Source organism: Carassius gibelio, chromosome A12 (assembly GCF_023724105.1).
Source record: "Carassius gibelio isolate Cgi1373 ecotype wild population from Czech Republic chromosome A12, carGib1.2-hapl.c, whole genome shotgun sequence".
NCBI classification, from domain to species: Eukaryota; Metazoa; Chordata; class Actinopteri; order Cypriniformes; family Cyprinidae; genus Carassius; species Carassius gibelio.
The window spans coordinates 15,654,298-15,670,211 of NC_068382.1; the positions used below are offsets into that span (position 1 = coordinate 15,654,298).

Sequence of the window (15,914 nt, forward strand, 5' to 3'; positions counted from 1 at the left end):
GTGGTAGCTGTATTGTCTTAGGTGTTATCTGAGAGCAACCGGGGGAAAGCCAAAACAATATAGTTCAGTGAATCATAAGAAAAGTTAGAGCAGATCACATCCATAAACACGAATTCAGAGGGGTGTGGCAGGCTAAGAGTTTGCAGGCCTGATAAGGCTATTGCGCTGTTTGATTTAGTTTCCTCCAAGATGGATTCCAATGGAGCTATAGTGATGCATGGATTGAGACAAACTCCACCACATGGACTCTAGGAGACAGAAAGTCTCTACAGTGGATGGATTCACTGCCATAATAGAATCAGGAAAACAGAAATAAACTGTCACGCATGATGAATCTGCCGTGTCATGCAATGCCCACAGTGCAAAACAATGAATTCAAAGAGCACTTAAAGGAAACTAAAGGAAATGAGAGGCCCATCTGGGATCTGAATCAGAATACTACAGCACAGAACAATGGTACAACTGGTTCACTCAACAGAATTCATGTGGTGATGTTTGGTAGCAGCTTTGTATGTAACAATGTGACTAATCCAAATGTGAGTCTATATCTCACAAGAACAATTTTAAGCATAAAATATATTTTGCACAATAGAGACTCACAATTATATCTCACAACTGTGACTTTATATATCAAAACTGCCTCTTTAAAGTATATCTCAAAATTGAGACTATTTCTCACAGTTGCGATTTTTGATCATGTGACGTTTCGCAACTGCAATTTTCTTAAAACAAAGAACATTTTTTGTAAGTGCAAATTTATTTTGCATATTTGTGATCTTTCACAATTGTTACTTTTTATCTCAAAACAAAATATTTCTGGCAGATTCAACTTTAAATGGGATGATGTAATGTATCATATTTGCAATTTTCTTTCTTTTTCTTTTTCTTTTTATTAAAACTTTATTTTTCATAAGTGCAATTTTTTCCACAATATGGACTTTATACTTTTAAATTTTAACTTTATTTTTATAAAGGTATATTATTTCTCAGTCTCATAGGTGCAATTTTCTCAAAATTGAATACATTTTTCACAATATCACACAGTTCTGACTTTATATCTCAAAAATAGTAAGACTGATAGTAATGTTAAAATGTGACTTTATTTCTTATTTGAACTTAAATATACTGTTTCCACTCAATTAATTTCCAATTAATCTTTTCATATTTATTTTTCTTATGAAGAAGCTGACTTCCATTGCTTGCAGATGCGAAGTGACTTAAAGGTACAATTTGTAAGATATTTGCAGTGAAATATCCAAAAACCACTAGGCTAGTGTTATATATTTAGTCCAGTTGATTACTAACAATATCTCTAATGTTTTCAACTACTTGTAAATCATGAGAAAATTCCCATTTTAAACCGTGACACGGGGCAGTGCAGTCGCCTGTCAATGACGTCAGTTACCCTTTGTTACCACCTTTACTGACGTAGAAACCACATGATAACAGTGTCGTGGACAAATGCAGAAGTAGTTTAGCATCCAGCAAACCACTAGCTTGCTTCAAGCAGTTCCTTATTTACTTCTTCTTGCACGTTTTATGGTGGATTGTGTTACTTATTTATGGAACTTAATTTCTGTTTACCATCTGCCGCTGGTTCTGTCGACAAGGACATCTCCCGTAAACATTGAAAGAGATGCCGATCTTGCTTGTGTTTTAATCGACAGGTGAGTTGTTATGATTCGTATCTTTACAGAAAACGTATGCTATAACGATCAACAAGATTAGTATTATTGGGCATACATGCCAAATCACGTCTCTAGACCCACACAAGGAGAGTCTGATCCATAGTCTGATCGCGTCTTTGCATTGACTTTGTACATAATCTACTCACACAAATCGTTGAACTCGCGTTTGAAATTATGACATCAAACACAACATTTACAAAACTTTACCTCATCCGTTAAATCCATGATTTATCTTTCCATCTGATTGATGGCCGTCAGCGGTTGGGTAGAATACAATAAATCCTATTATTCCACGCTCCTCCTTCGCATCATCAAACCACACGATTGTTATTGTTTTGGTGGTGTGCCCTCTCATGGCAGGTCCTACAAACTGTACCTTTAATACTTTGTGACTTAAAAGGATAGTTCACCCAAAAATCTAAATTATGTCATTAATGACTCTTGACCGTGAGACTTCTGTTCATCTTCAGAACACAGTTTGAGATATTTTAGATTTAGTCCGAGAGCTCTCAGTCCCTCCATTGAAACTGTGTGCATGGTATACTGTCCATTCTATTGCCTATTACTCACAACTCATTCAATTAAGACGAATATCATCAAAGTTTTAAACTATAAGTTATGCTTTTTAAGACAACCATGTTGTTCTCCTCACATTGTCTCTGTTAGAATCATAAGTGGGAGATTGATATTTGAGATAGGTCAATAGATTTTGGAACAGAGCTAATGTTAAAGGTGACTTTATTCCAATTCAGACATGACTAAAAATTATTTTGTCAAGTAACTGACAAATACTTGTAACTGCTTGCTTGGCTGTCACATACCACCCGCAGTCATGAGCGATAGACACATTCTGAATTTCAGAAGACGTTTTGTCCGCATGTACACACAGGCATATGTCAACAGATAATTCACACACAAAAAAACAAATTGACTGAAAGAGTAGACTTTCTCTCAACTCTTGAACAATAAGATACAGTCACCATCTGAAGGCCACAGCACTAGCCGCAGCCTTTTGCAACACTTTGGTGGTAAAAACCATCATAGAGAGCCAAAGACACTGAGTCTGGACCACTCCCCAGATGTTTATTTGAATCCACATTCAGACTTCATTCAGATACTTCTTCCTTCTTTTCTGTGTTTCATGTTTACACAACTCTGAGGCTGTTTGGGTGTTCTTCTGGACTTCTGCTGCATGAGTGCTTCATTTTTCACATACTCCAGGGACTGGAAAGAAACCCAACACCACACAGTCATCGAACTGTGACTTATTTCTCACAAATCAGCATACATGCATGAGACAACTAGAGGACGACTGAGCTCAGAGAGAATATCAGTGCATATAAACAATTTCCTGTCTGACTCACAAACTGGGACTTTGCTCCCCGAGGAAAGCATGATGGACCGATTTTACAGAACTTTGAGTTGATTGCATATAAAAGCTAACAGATCAAGTCAAACAGATAAGACTGCTATAAAAATTATATGCAATACCACCTTGTGATTAATTTATAGTTGCTGATTTAGGGAAACTTTCAATATTTCCTCCATTTCTGTCACCTGATGGAGTTTGGGTTCCTTGCCACTGTTACCGTTGGCTTGCTAGTTGGTGTTTAAAAGATACTTGTGTTAAGTAAAATTATTGAATTTCGATGACACTGTCAGTGGCGGCATTTCACAAAACCATAGGGCAAGTGGGGTGTGGAGATGGGGGGTGATTAATTGATAATTAAAACAATCCCACAGCACACTGAATAACTGAAATACAGGGGAGAAAAGATAGAAAAGGAAAAAAATCAATAATTAACATTGCCTCTTTAGTGTTGGTATTGTTTCAGACACTTGCACTTAACATTATATGAAAATCAAACTCAAGTGGAGTTAACAAGATTTTTGAAAAGCGAATCCTAGGCGTAGCATTTGGGTATGCAGTTGCATATGGGCCTGGGCAAATTGGGGGCCCGCGGAGCCGAGGGGGAACTGTTAATTGAAACGAGGGAATGAATATTGAGGCCTTCACGGGCCCAGCCCTTGTCCAACAGCTTAACAGATTTCTTTGCCCATGTCTTTTCACTCTCTCTTTCTCTTCCCATTACACAGCTGCTGTTGCTGCCATTAAAATAGTTCAGGTTTTAATGCAAAGTGGTTATATTTTGTTTTGTTTCTTTATTAAGTTTATTTAGAAATATGATCGGAACATTTTATGTTTTGTTAAATTCAAGTTTTTGTTTTTTAAAAACAGTACATTAGAAAAGCTTTCTCAAGACTTTCAGCTCGTATTAGTCAATCAGGAAACTCACCTGATCTGCAGGTCAGACATGTCCACACAACACCTCAGCCCTGAAGGAGAAGATGACAAATGAGTTTGTCTGTATTTAACCCAGAGGTACCTATACCTATACTAAATATCTTACCTGTCTTTGCCTTGAATAATTCCGGATTCAGGCTTTAGAGATGCTGAGGAATCTTGTTCTGACATTTACATTTATGCATTTAGCAGACGCTTTTATCCAAAGCGACTTACAGTGCATTCAGGCTATCAATTTTTACCTATCATGTATTCCCGGGGAATTGAACCCCCAACCTTGCGCTAGCTTGCTTGCTAACGCAACGCTCTACCAGTTGAGCTACAGGAACACCCCAACTGGTGTGAACTGGATGGATCTCAAAACCACACATCTGATGTAATGATAAAGAAATGAAAACACACTGAAGTGTTTATAGAATAAACCGCTGGTCTTTAAGACTTGAAAAAGGAAAAGAACTTGAAAGAACTGACACTACAAACTGGCTGTGTGGAAGTGCATGCATTCAAGTATGTAGAGAAATCTACAGAAGTCTATACAATCACTTTTATGTCCCAGGAATTGATTTGTTTATAACATCTGATTGTATTTTTCCTTTTTGTTATGAAGGTCACAAACCTTTCAAAAGAACTTAATTCCCTACTTACATCATTTAATAATGACTAATGTGTAGATTTGTCATTGTTCTACCCATGAATAGCCAGCTATAAAATGTCCCATAGCAAGACAAAGGAGTCGTTCATCCCCATCAGTGTGTCTGCTGTTGTGCACTGTTATAAATTTAAATTAAATTACAATGAAGGATAATCAGTCAACCCAGAAGGTAAATGATTATTTTATTAACTGTACTTTACACTTTACACAAAGCTTTACAATCAAAACAGTCAGAGGTACCGGTTAGAATTTCAACAGTACATTTGGAATGTCCCTCATTTTCTCTGGAAATTATGTTTACAAAGCAAATAAGATTTTTATAGTGTAGCCACACTGCTTCTAGAGTCTTGGATTCTAGGTTGTGTCTTGCTGCTCTATTTCTTCACTTGTTTTTACAGGCCTGTCTCATAAAATCTCTCTCACTTGATAAGCACTGTGAGGCTAGACCAGGCTTCCTCAATTCATTTTTGCAGGGGTCCGAATTACCAAGCCAAGGGCCACTGACATACAGCAGTTTATTGTCGGCAGCAGTTTACTGTTGGGGAATCGTCACACTGCGCTGCATCCAATATTGACAGCATCACTGATTATAATGGGTTCTATTGTATTTTGTTGCGTCTCGCAGCTTGCATCCAGTGTAGACACGATGCAAGTTAATGTCGCTTTCTGATGCTGCGTTTGTATTATCATGCCACATTATTTAACATTAGTGTAGGCCAAATATTTTTCTGTCATGGGCCGGATGTGGTCCGCAGGCTGCCTATTAAAGGGTTACTCCACCCCAAAATAAAAATGTTGTCATTAATCACTTACCCCCATGTCGTTTCAAACCCGTAAAAGCTCAGTTTGTCCTAAAATCCTAACCAACTTTCAGCTTGGCAAAGCAGTTCATTTCACATTCAAAATGCACTACAACTACCAAAACACTTCATTCAGGTCTCAATGAGTTGATTTGAGACCTGAATGAAGTGTTTTGGTAGTTGTAGTGCATTTTGAATGTGAAATGAACTGCTTTGCCAAGCTGAAAGTTGGTTAGGAAAACTGTGTGAAGAGTTTTGCAAAAGTGACCCAAGTATTGAGAAACGTGTCCTAGCATCTGTTAAAAAACTGTAATTGTGGCTGTAATTTTGTGAAAGTTTGCATGTCCTTAGAATGTACAGACATCCACGTACTGTCTATCTTACATATGTTTAAAAATTCTTGACAGATCATTACCAGACAAATCAAACATGATGTCAAGATGTCTCAGCAATTCAAACTGTTTTTTGCTTGCTGCATTTCTTTAGAAAGTAATAAAATACCAAGGTAACATCTGTTCTGAAAGGTCAACCATTTCTCTTCAGTTGCTTTAATTTCACAAGCACCAGAGTTTATAATACAAACCCAAGTCTATTTGACGTCAGGGTTCAGTTTGCTTGATTGATGTGCAAATTGTTTCTTGAACTTGGGTGCATGCCGAGTCCATTTGAAAAGGTTGTCTGGAGTACGGTTTATACAAACTCTAAAATGGTAATGCAATCTGGTCTAACAAAAGTGAAAAACTATTAATCTAACTATGCAATTTGCATCTCTGTATCCTCCATCAGATTTATTAATGTCTAATTTATTTGTTTTTGCTGTTTGTCTCCAAATAAATTACATGCACAGCAGCTCCACAGAGAGAGGGTGGAATCAAACTTGGGATCAGACCAAGCAACGCAAACCAAGAGTATAAAGAGTCCGCTAAAAAGTATATACATTAAAAAGACTATAAAATAATACAGTGATGCTTGCTACGGTAATTATTTCTTCCAGTAGAAACAACACTACACTGCTTAGTAGATTTACTCCTGTTATAATATCAACAAAGACTTTCCTCAGATATAAGCTATGCTATGCTATGCTATTTCAGTGATTACTATTTTATGAAATGAATTCTGAATTCCTTTTAATTTGCTATTCGATTCATGAAATTAAAATGAGACAGGATTTGTAAGTAAGTCAAATTTGAGTGTAAGGAAGTGGAAATCAAAATTCAGTTAAAATGAATCAGAAATTCATATGAATTTCTAACTAGAAAAGCTAAGTTCATTAAGACAAACATTGAATGCTGCCTTAAAGATGAATAGATAGACAACCACTATGACCATACACATGACCATGGTTTGGGACACAGAAGCAAAGACACTTGTGGTCAGAGTAGAGGTCTTCACAGTGCACCCGAGACCCGTCGACCCCGGACCCGACCCGGGACCCGTACGGGTTCGGGTCTATATTTTAAATCATCAGCCGGGTCCGGGTCGGGTCCGAATCTATTACCTCGGGTCCCGGGTCTGTTTAACATTGTGTGTAATACCCGTGCGATTGCCGATCGGAGTCATCGGACTCGGAGAACATCCGGCCGTTATCAAAGACTGCTTGTGTTTTTTGTAACTTGCAACTTGTAAAATTAGGAAAAGAAAAGAGTGAGCCAAAAAAAGTGATCTCTCTCTCTCTCTCTCTCGCTCGCAGACTCAAGAGTTAATACAAGTGCACACACGGTAATGCTTGCAGACTTGACACACTCATGTTTAATATATTTCAAATCAGCAACACAATCTGAGGTGAACTGTCACATGAATGTTTTCTATTACGCTCAAATTGCGTTAAGGCATTTTAGGTTGATAAAAATAGCACGCATGTGCAGTGATGTTTCTATGGCAAGCAGTGAGGGACACTTAGACCGCCAAACCCAAACTCCCATTTTTATAATATTAGCCTATAAATGAACCGTTTAATCTTAAAGTTTTGGTGGTTCAGATTCAGACTCGATGCAGAGCAGAGAGCAAAGACAGAGATCAGATGATAGTAAATAAATAATGTCAGCGGCCATGGCATTGCACGAGCGATCGTTATTATAGCCTAGTTCAAAAGGCAAACAGTGTAAGTTATTATGCGAATTAACTCGAGTCAGAATGTACATGTGCACAGTAGCATTTGTCATCCGTCACCGTGACATCAAGTGGACTTTTGAAGCTGAAATAATGACTGGATTCAACTTGAACTTGGAATAATGAGAGGAATAACATGAATAACTTTCTTGTCGGAGGATTGTAATGCATCACAGGCAGTCAGGTACAAGGAAGAGAGACCACGGCTCTTTAAATTAGGTAAGACAAAAAGCTGTATTCTTCGCAACAGGTTTATTGACTTGTAATAGCAATTTAAGGTGGAATATGTCAACGTCGGGTCCAGTCGGGTCTGTGTCTTCCCGGCGGGTTCGGGTCCAGATTTCAAGTAAGATGTCACAAGGTGACGATCTTTAGGGGCGGAACCAAAATTCGGGAAGTTTGGTTCCGCCCGGAAGAACACCGGAACTTCCGGTAGCGTCGTAAGAGGGAAAATCAGGGAATTCGATGCACATGTGCCTAGTTAGGGACAGCGGTTGGTGATTGGAGGATACGCTGGACAAGGCAGTACTTAAGGCCAAGTTATTTCACAGTCTGGGAGCTCTTTCTGGTGTGTGTGAAGCACTGTGTCGTGCCCGTCTTGGTGCGCTGCTGGTGGCTGTCTAACTCTCTCTCTCCCTCAGGCTGGAATTGTATGATTGTGAAGACATCGCGAACCTTAAAGGTTGAGAAGTGAACGGATTATACGGCGAATTGAGACGACGTGAAAAAGGGGATTGGAAGCGGCAGTGATGTGAGTACTAAGAGCAAGCCGAAAGTGCCCTGTATATTGACCTGGCGTTGTGTAGATCTCTCCAGGAGGAGGAGGGCGGCCCTACCCCTAATATAGCGTGGTGGGAGAGCCGAAGGAATACTTATTGAAGTAGTCACAACGACGACATCACTAGCTAGGCCGCATATTCCATCGCCAGATCCGAACCAAGCGAAGTGAAGGAAGACGGGTGTCCTTTTCGTACACTGAGTGTGGTGGGTGAGTCTTCGTGCTGTGAAAACCTATAATTTTGACGTGGTGCTGTATATTGCTGTGGGTTGCTGTGTATTGCCGTGTGTCCTGTCAGATAAACCCCCGCCTTCACGCACTTCGTCGCGGGAGGACAAGGAGATTGCTGGTTCTAGCCTAGTTCAGTACAGTATATGTTGTGAGCGTGCTTCAGATCTCCGGAGATAGCACGGTATGCTGTGTTCAGCCCAGAGGTGAGAGCTATTCAAAGCAAACTAACTGTGCTTTGTGTCCAATCTGATACCTGTGGAGAGAAAAGGAAAGAGAGAGTGAGTAACGCAAGGAGAAACAGAGGAAACCTGTACGTACAGTACGCTGTGTCCAGCCCAGAGGTGAGAGCCATTCAAAGCAAACTAACTGTGCTATTGTGCCCAAGTTGATACCTGTGGAGAGTGAAGGAAAGAGAGAGTGAGTAACACAAGGAGAAACAGAGGAAACCTGTACTTACAGTACGCTGTGTTCAGCCCAGAGGTGAGAGTCATCCAAAGCAGAGTAACTGTGCTTTGTGTCCAAGTTGATACCTGTGGAGAGGAAAGGAAAGAGAGAGTGAGTAACACAAGGAGAAACAGAGGAAACCTGTACTTACAGTACGCTGTGTTCAGCCCAGAGGTGAGAGCCATTCAAAGCAAACTAACTGTGCTATTGTGCCCAAGTTGATACCTGTGGAGAGAAAAGGAGAGAGAGTGAATAACACGAGGAGGAATAGAGCGAACCCTGTACTTACAGTACGTTGTGTCCAGCACAGAGGTGAAAGCCATCCAAAGCAGAGTAACTGTGCTTTGTGCCCAAGTTGATACCTGTGGAGAGAAAAGGAGAGAGAGTGAATAACACGAGGAGGAATAGAGCGAACCCTGTACTTACAGTACGTTGTGTCCAGCCCAGAGGTGAAAGTCATCCAAAGCAGAGTAACTGTGCTTTGTGTCCAAGTTGATACCTGTGGAGAGGAAAGGAAAGAGAGAGTGAGTAACACAAGGAGAAACAGAGGAAACCTGTACTTACAGTACGCTGTGTTCAGCCCAGAGGTGAGAGCCATTCAAAGCAAACTTACTGTGCTATTGTGCCCAAGTTGATACCTGTGGAGAGTGAAGGAAAGAGAGAGTGAGTAACACAAGGAGAAACAGAGGAAACCTGTACTTACAGTACGCTGTGTTCAGCCCAGAGGTGAGAGCCCCCGAGTCCCACGCCCCGGATCCCCGTGGCCCCCTTGCTCCCTGACCTCTTCCCGGCCATAGCCCATCTGGAGGGCCGAGTCAGAGTTTAGTATTAATTGCCCTTTCCCTATTCCCCAAGCTATTTTTAAATATTTAAATAAAGATTGTTTTATCACTTACTTGTTCTCGTGTTGTTTGGCCATTGGGTTGGCTTTGGGGACCTCCTCGAGGTGGAAGTTGAGAAGGGGTGTGGCTTAGTCAAAGCATAGCCAGCCCCTGGGTGTGACAAATATATGGGTCCGGGTCGGGTCCGGGTAGGCATTTCTCGGATCTACACGGGTCAGGGTCCAGCTTTTGAAATAATAGACGGGTCCGGGTCGGTTCGGTGTAGTACATTACGGGTCTCTGTCGGGTTCGGGCAAGAATTTTTGGACCCTTGAAGACCTCTAGGTCAGAGTGCTGACGAGGCATGAAAGAACCATCCACCAGATAATCACTAATCGTGAGAAGCTGACATGAACCACAGATCTGAGTGTCCCCCTGGGACTTAGCATTATCAGTGTAAACCCTCTTGAGAATCTGTCTAGCAGTTTGATGAAAATATTTGCGTTTCATGGCCCTTGGGTGCAGTCTGGCAGAGGCCTCCTCCAGCTCTAAATTGATGTAGTGGAACAGTATCATTCCCCTCAAAGAGGTGCCTTACTATCTGGACTCATGCAAGAAGCTGCCATTACTCGCCTCTCTTGCTTAATTTCAGGGGCTGTGGAATTACTGTGGTGTATGCCACCACATCATTCCTAACACAACTGATTTGATACATATCCATGAAGATATGTAAGCACAAAAGAACTGAGAAGTTTTTCTTCAACTATGGCCCTGTGGAATTGTTAGAGGGTGAGATAAATCATCTTCACACAATAAATATTGAAATGGTTTATGTTTATTATGATGGAGCTTCATATTAAAGCTGGGCCTGGGACAGAGATAAAACAATACAATTTGTTTAAGGTATTTGAAACATAAGAAAAATAAACATGGAAGGAATATTATAATGTTTTGATGTCCATTATAATGGGATCATACAGGTGCATCTCAATAAATTAGAATGTCGTGGAAAAGTTCATTTATTTCAGTAATTCAACTCAAATTGTGAATAAATTCAATGCACACAGACTGAAGTAGTTTAAATATTTGGTTCTTTTAATTGTGATGATTTTGGCTCACATTTAACATAAACCCACCAATTCACTATCTCAACAAATGAGAATATGGTGACATGCCAAACAGCTAATCAAGCCTTCAAAATGGTCTCTGTTTTGTTCACTAGGCTACACAATAATGGGGAAGACTACTGATCTGACAGTTGTCCAGAAGACAATCATTGACACCCTTCACGAGGAACGTAGGCCACAAACATTCATTGCCAAAGAAGCTGGCTGTTCACAGAGTGCTGTATCCAAGCATGTTAAAAGAAAATTGAGTGGAATGAAAAAGTGTGGAACCACAGAGAAAACCGCAGCCTCATGAGGATGAGCAAAATCGATTAAAGAATTTAAGTGAATTTCACAAGGAATGAACTGAGGCTGGGGTCAAGGCATACAGATGTGTCAAGGAATTTGGCTACATTTGTCATATTCCGATTGCTTAGCCACACTGTAAAAAAAAATTTTTTTTCAACATTTTGGAAACTGACAATTAAATATTGACTCAACAAATTGCTTTCAAATAATTATCCCCAAACAAAAAGATGCATTGGGGTAATTTTAGCTTATGGTTCAAATGTAAAATTAAAAATAAATATTCAATGAACAATGAAATTGTGTTCTGCCAATTAATCAAGTAAAAGTGAAATATCTGTGTTTGCCAAACAAGCCTTGCGGAGAAAAAAATGCACCTGAGAGAAACCGTTGGTATAGTGGATTCAAATATATCTGCGCGGGAGAGTGAGGAGACTGAGGAGTCGATGCTGAAGTACGACGACAGAAGTTCAGACATCATTTCCAAACAGATTTTTCTTCATTTAAGTTATGGTGAGTACTGAAATATGAATTTATTAATTCTTGTTTACGTCAAACCGAGTGCATGTCTCAATGTTTCAGCATAAAACCGTAAAACATGGGCATTAATGTTACACTACCGCGGCCATTACACTAGCATTGGGTAATGTTAAACGCATTAACGACTCTCCGAATGTTTTACTTGAGGACATAGTATGTAATGTCTGAAAAATGACAGACAAGGGAAGCTCTATTTCCGAACTTTTAATCAGAACGAAGACAGTCTGTGAGATGAACACTGTCCCGGCCCCTCCGATCTATGCTCCGAACTTACTTTGTTAACCCCATCACTGCCGGTGCAAAACAAACAGCAATTTCACAATTATGAAGAGTCTGTGCGCTACAATATTTTCTTTAGCCTACATAACATTGTATTTTGAAAAATAACATTGAATTCACGCCTTGGTTTCATTATAGCCTTTTATAAACTAATTTAGCCCAATACTAATATCTCATTTACTATTTATTGAACTAAATAATTTTATCAAACTATATTGTGATTATGATAAATGTATGAGACACTAGCTATAAGTTATATGTTTCTGTTATAAAAAAATGTTTTTCTCTCAATGTAGCCAAACATCCTAGGTTTGACTCAACGGAACGACTAACGTTACGACTTTCACAGTGAGTATTTAAAAGTTTTTATTGCATATTTGTTCATACCATATTCGTATCAAATACCCTTAGCTCTTGTGATATTTAAATTGTGTTAAATTGCTTTATTGAGAGCCGCCATGAGACGCTTCTAAAATTTGTGACACTGTAATTCAGGCTACATAATTTACAAAGTGGTTGGCCAATTTGTGTTACACCCGTTTGACACATACTCCGTCTGCAGTGCTTATGTGCGTGTTGCAGTACATGTATGGCAAGCTATAAAGCTCAGAATTAGTAATGTTAATTAAATCACTATTTATTAATAGCAATCTGTTAATTAATAATTAAATACTGTTGGGTTTCTCACACAAAACGATCATTTCGTGTCAGACATCAATGTGTCAGTGACAGTATTTATATCACATTTTACCTCAAATCAGCTGTCCCCACACCATCACTTCTGGTAAGTGAGGTCAAATTACACGATATGGCATAGAGATACGCACGAAAGATCACTTGCGCCGCTTGCATCCCATTGAGATACGCCGTATTGTGTACATGACTTTGGAACAGAGTAGAGTTATAAATTATATTCAAATTAAATGTATATGTGGTGAAATTACTAGATTTATTAGAAATGAGATATATTTTAAATTAAAACTTACAACAGGCTTGACAAAAACAGCCGATTCTCATCTTTTCTTTTGTTTTAAAATCTTTTTTACAAGAAATCCTCCAAGAAAGGATGAGTGCTAACCATTATGTCACTTTTTTTTTTTACCAAAATGCCAGGTATAGTGTCATTTTCCTTGCTTTATCCAAGGAAAAAAGCCATGTGTTGACTTTGAAACAGAGTAGACTTTAAATTATGTGCATCTGTGGTGAAATTACTAGATTTTCACGTCAATACATGTTTATTTTAATGCGAACAATGTGCTGTCACTTTAATTTAGTGGGTCCAGCACAGCAAAAAATAGACTTAATGTGGAAACGCCGCACTGTTGCAGGCCTGCACCTGTAACACACTGCCGGACCGCATCCGCTTGCAGTGTGAAAGCTCTAACCGGTTAACATACTCACTGCAAATGGAGTATGTGAAATGGGCATTAGTCTGGGAACCCCTCCCTCAGAAAATCTCTACAAACTTGAACAAATTTTATTTTATATAATTGTACATCTAATTAATTTTTTCTAAAGATTTCTAACTCTTATATATATATATATATATATATATATATATATATATATATATATATATATATATATAACAGAAATTGCTCAATATTACTCTGGGTCTTTTGCCCTTTCAGCAGTGTGGACTTGACTATCACCAGCATGCTGGTCACACAGTTCACAGTTTGCTATATTTTCCAGCTGCTGTACAGACTTTCTGACAACTTTTCCCCATTTAGCTCTATCTTTAGAAAGCCTTTTTTTTTTTTTTTGCAAAAGTATCATCTTTCAGCTTTTTCATTTATTTATTTTGCAGGTTTAGAAGAAGTCCATGCAGTGCTGCTTCTGCAAGTTTTCATCACCTCACCAAGACCTAATTTTCAAGCACTACAGAACTTGCCATTGGTCAGTTAATGCAACTTCCTTTCCATGTTTACACCTAGAATGTGTTTGCATTTTCAAGACAATTGGAGCTTTATAAACACATTTGTGGAGGGTATCCAAAGACTGGCAACAAGGGGAATACCACATTTTCTTGTGATTTTAGGGAAATCTGCTCTCAGTCAACATTTCTTCACCATTTAAGAGGACATCTTAAAAACCACGAGAGGGTTCATTGTCCATTTTTAAATTGTAATTTTGTAGCAACCAGTAACCGTACATTCACAGCTCATAAGAACAGGAAGCACAAATCCCATGGATTAAATGAATTAAAAATTAAATGGATTAAATTCTGGAAATCAGTTTGTCCTGAGAACAGGTTCAATGATGCGAGTCCATCTTCTTCCTTAGGATGTGCATAAATAAAATATATAATATTGTTAGTGCAGTTTCATAAATGTAGTACCTAAATACCAAAATGTCAGTGAAATTTCTCTAAACACTGATAATACATGTGTTTAAAGTAATTGTGTAAAAAATAAAGTGGTTTTGTTAATGTAAGATCTAAGGTCTAATGAGTTTTGTGTATCTTGGAATCCTGAATTGAAATGCATGATTTTTATCTACTAAGGTCTACTGTGAAGAAATGTTCAATGTATTTACCATTTAAGGTATTTTCACAATACTGTTGTAGATTTGATAAAATGTATTAAATAAAATGTGGCAGTATGGCTTGAGTGTTTAATGTACATATTTTTTTTATTTTGAGGCAACGGGGAATAAACAATACAGTGAAGTTGCTTTACTAATATAAATTTACCAAAATATATTTTTAGTTTAGGGAAAACTAAAAAGAAATGCTACTACAATTTAAAATGTATAATTGGACCAATAACATGGGTTGGTAACCTAATTTAGTTTCAATTGTTTTAACGAATTATTTCTAATTTAGCCAATGTTAACAGACTATTGCTACAATTGATAAAATTACATTTACAGAATTTCACTTGGGCCAATTGAAAATTTTAGATGTGACCAGTCACTAGAAAATTTTGAGTTGGGAAGATTATAAATTTTTTACAGTGCACTCCTGAAACAGACAAATGTCAGAGGTGTCTTACTTGGGCTAAGGAGAAGAACTGGACTGTTGCCCAGTGGTCCAAAGTCATATTTTTTATTTTTGTATTATTTTTTTTTTTGATGAGAGTAAGTTTTGTATTTCATTTGGAAACCAAGGTCTTAGAGTCTGGAGGAAGGGTGGAGAAGCTCATAGCCCAAGTTGCTTGGAGTCCAGTGTTAATTTCTACAGTTTGTGATGATTTGGGGTGCAAAATCATCTGTTGGTGTTGGTCCATTGTGTTTTTTGAAAACCAAAGTCACTGTACTTCATGTTTCCTTCTGCTGAACAGCTTTTTGAAGAAGCTGATTTCATTTTCCAGCAGGATTTGGCACCTGCCCACACTGCCAAAAGCACCAAGAGTTGGTTAAATTACCATGGTGTTGATGTGCTTGACTGGCCAGCAAACTCACCAGACCTGGTATTGTTAATGAGAAACAAGAGACCAAAAAAATGCAGATGAGCTGAAGGCCACTGTCAAAGAAACCTGGGCTTTCATACCACCTCAGCCGTGGCACAAACTGATCACCTAATGCCACGCTCAATTGAGGCAGAGGCAGTAATTAAAGCAAAAGGAGCCCCTACCAAGTATTAAGTACATGTACAGTAAATGAACATACTTTCCAGAAGGCCAACCATTCACTAAAATTTTTTATTTTATTCTATTTTATTTTTGCTAATTGGTCTTATGAAGTATTCTAATTTGTTGAGATGGTGAATTGGTGGGTTTTTGTTAAATGTGAGCTAAAATCATCACAATTAAAATAATCAAAGACTTAAATACTTCAGTCTGTGTGCATTGAATTTATTTATTACACGAGTTTCAATATTTGAGTAGAATTACTCACATAAATCAACTTTTC

At 38.4% G+C, this 15,914-nt stretch overlaps 1 long non-coding RNA gene across 1 annotated transcript in view; it reads right to left on the minus strand.

Annotated features, from left to right (window-relative positions):
* Positions 1-4,330: 4,330 nt before the first annotated feature.
* LOC128025276 (uncharacterized) overlaps positions 4,331-15,914 on the minus strand; it is a 33,729-nt gene continuing 22,145 nt past the window's right edge. Inside the window, exon 3 of the long non-coding RNA XR_008186126.1 lies at positions 4,331-4,364. This is a non-coding gene — a long non-coding RNA (uncharacterized LOC128025276). The remainder of the gene's footprint in view (positions 4,365-15,914) is intronic.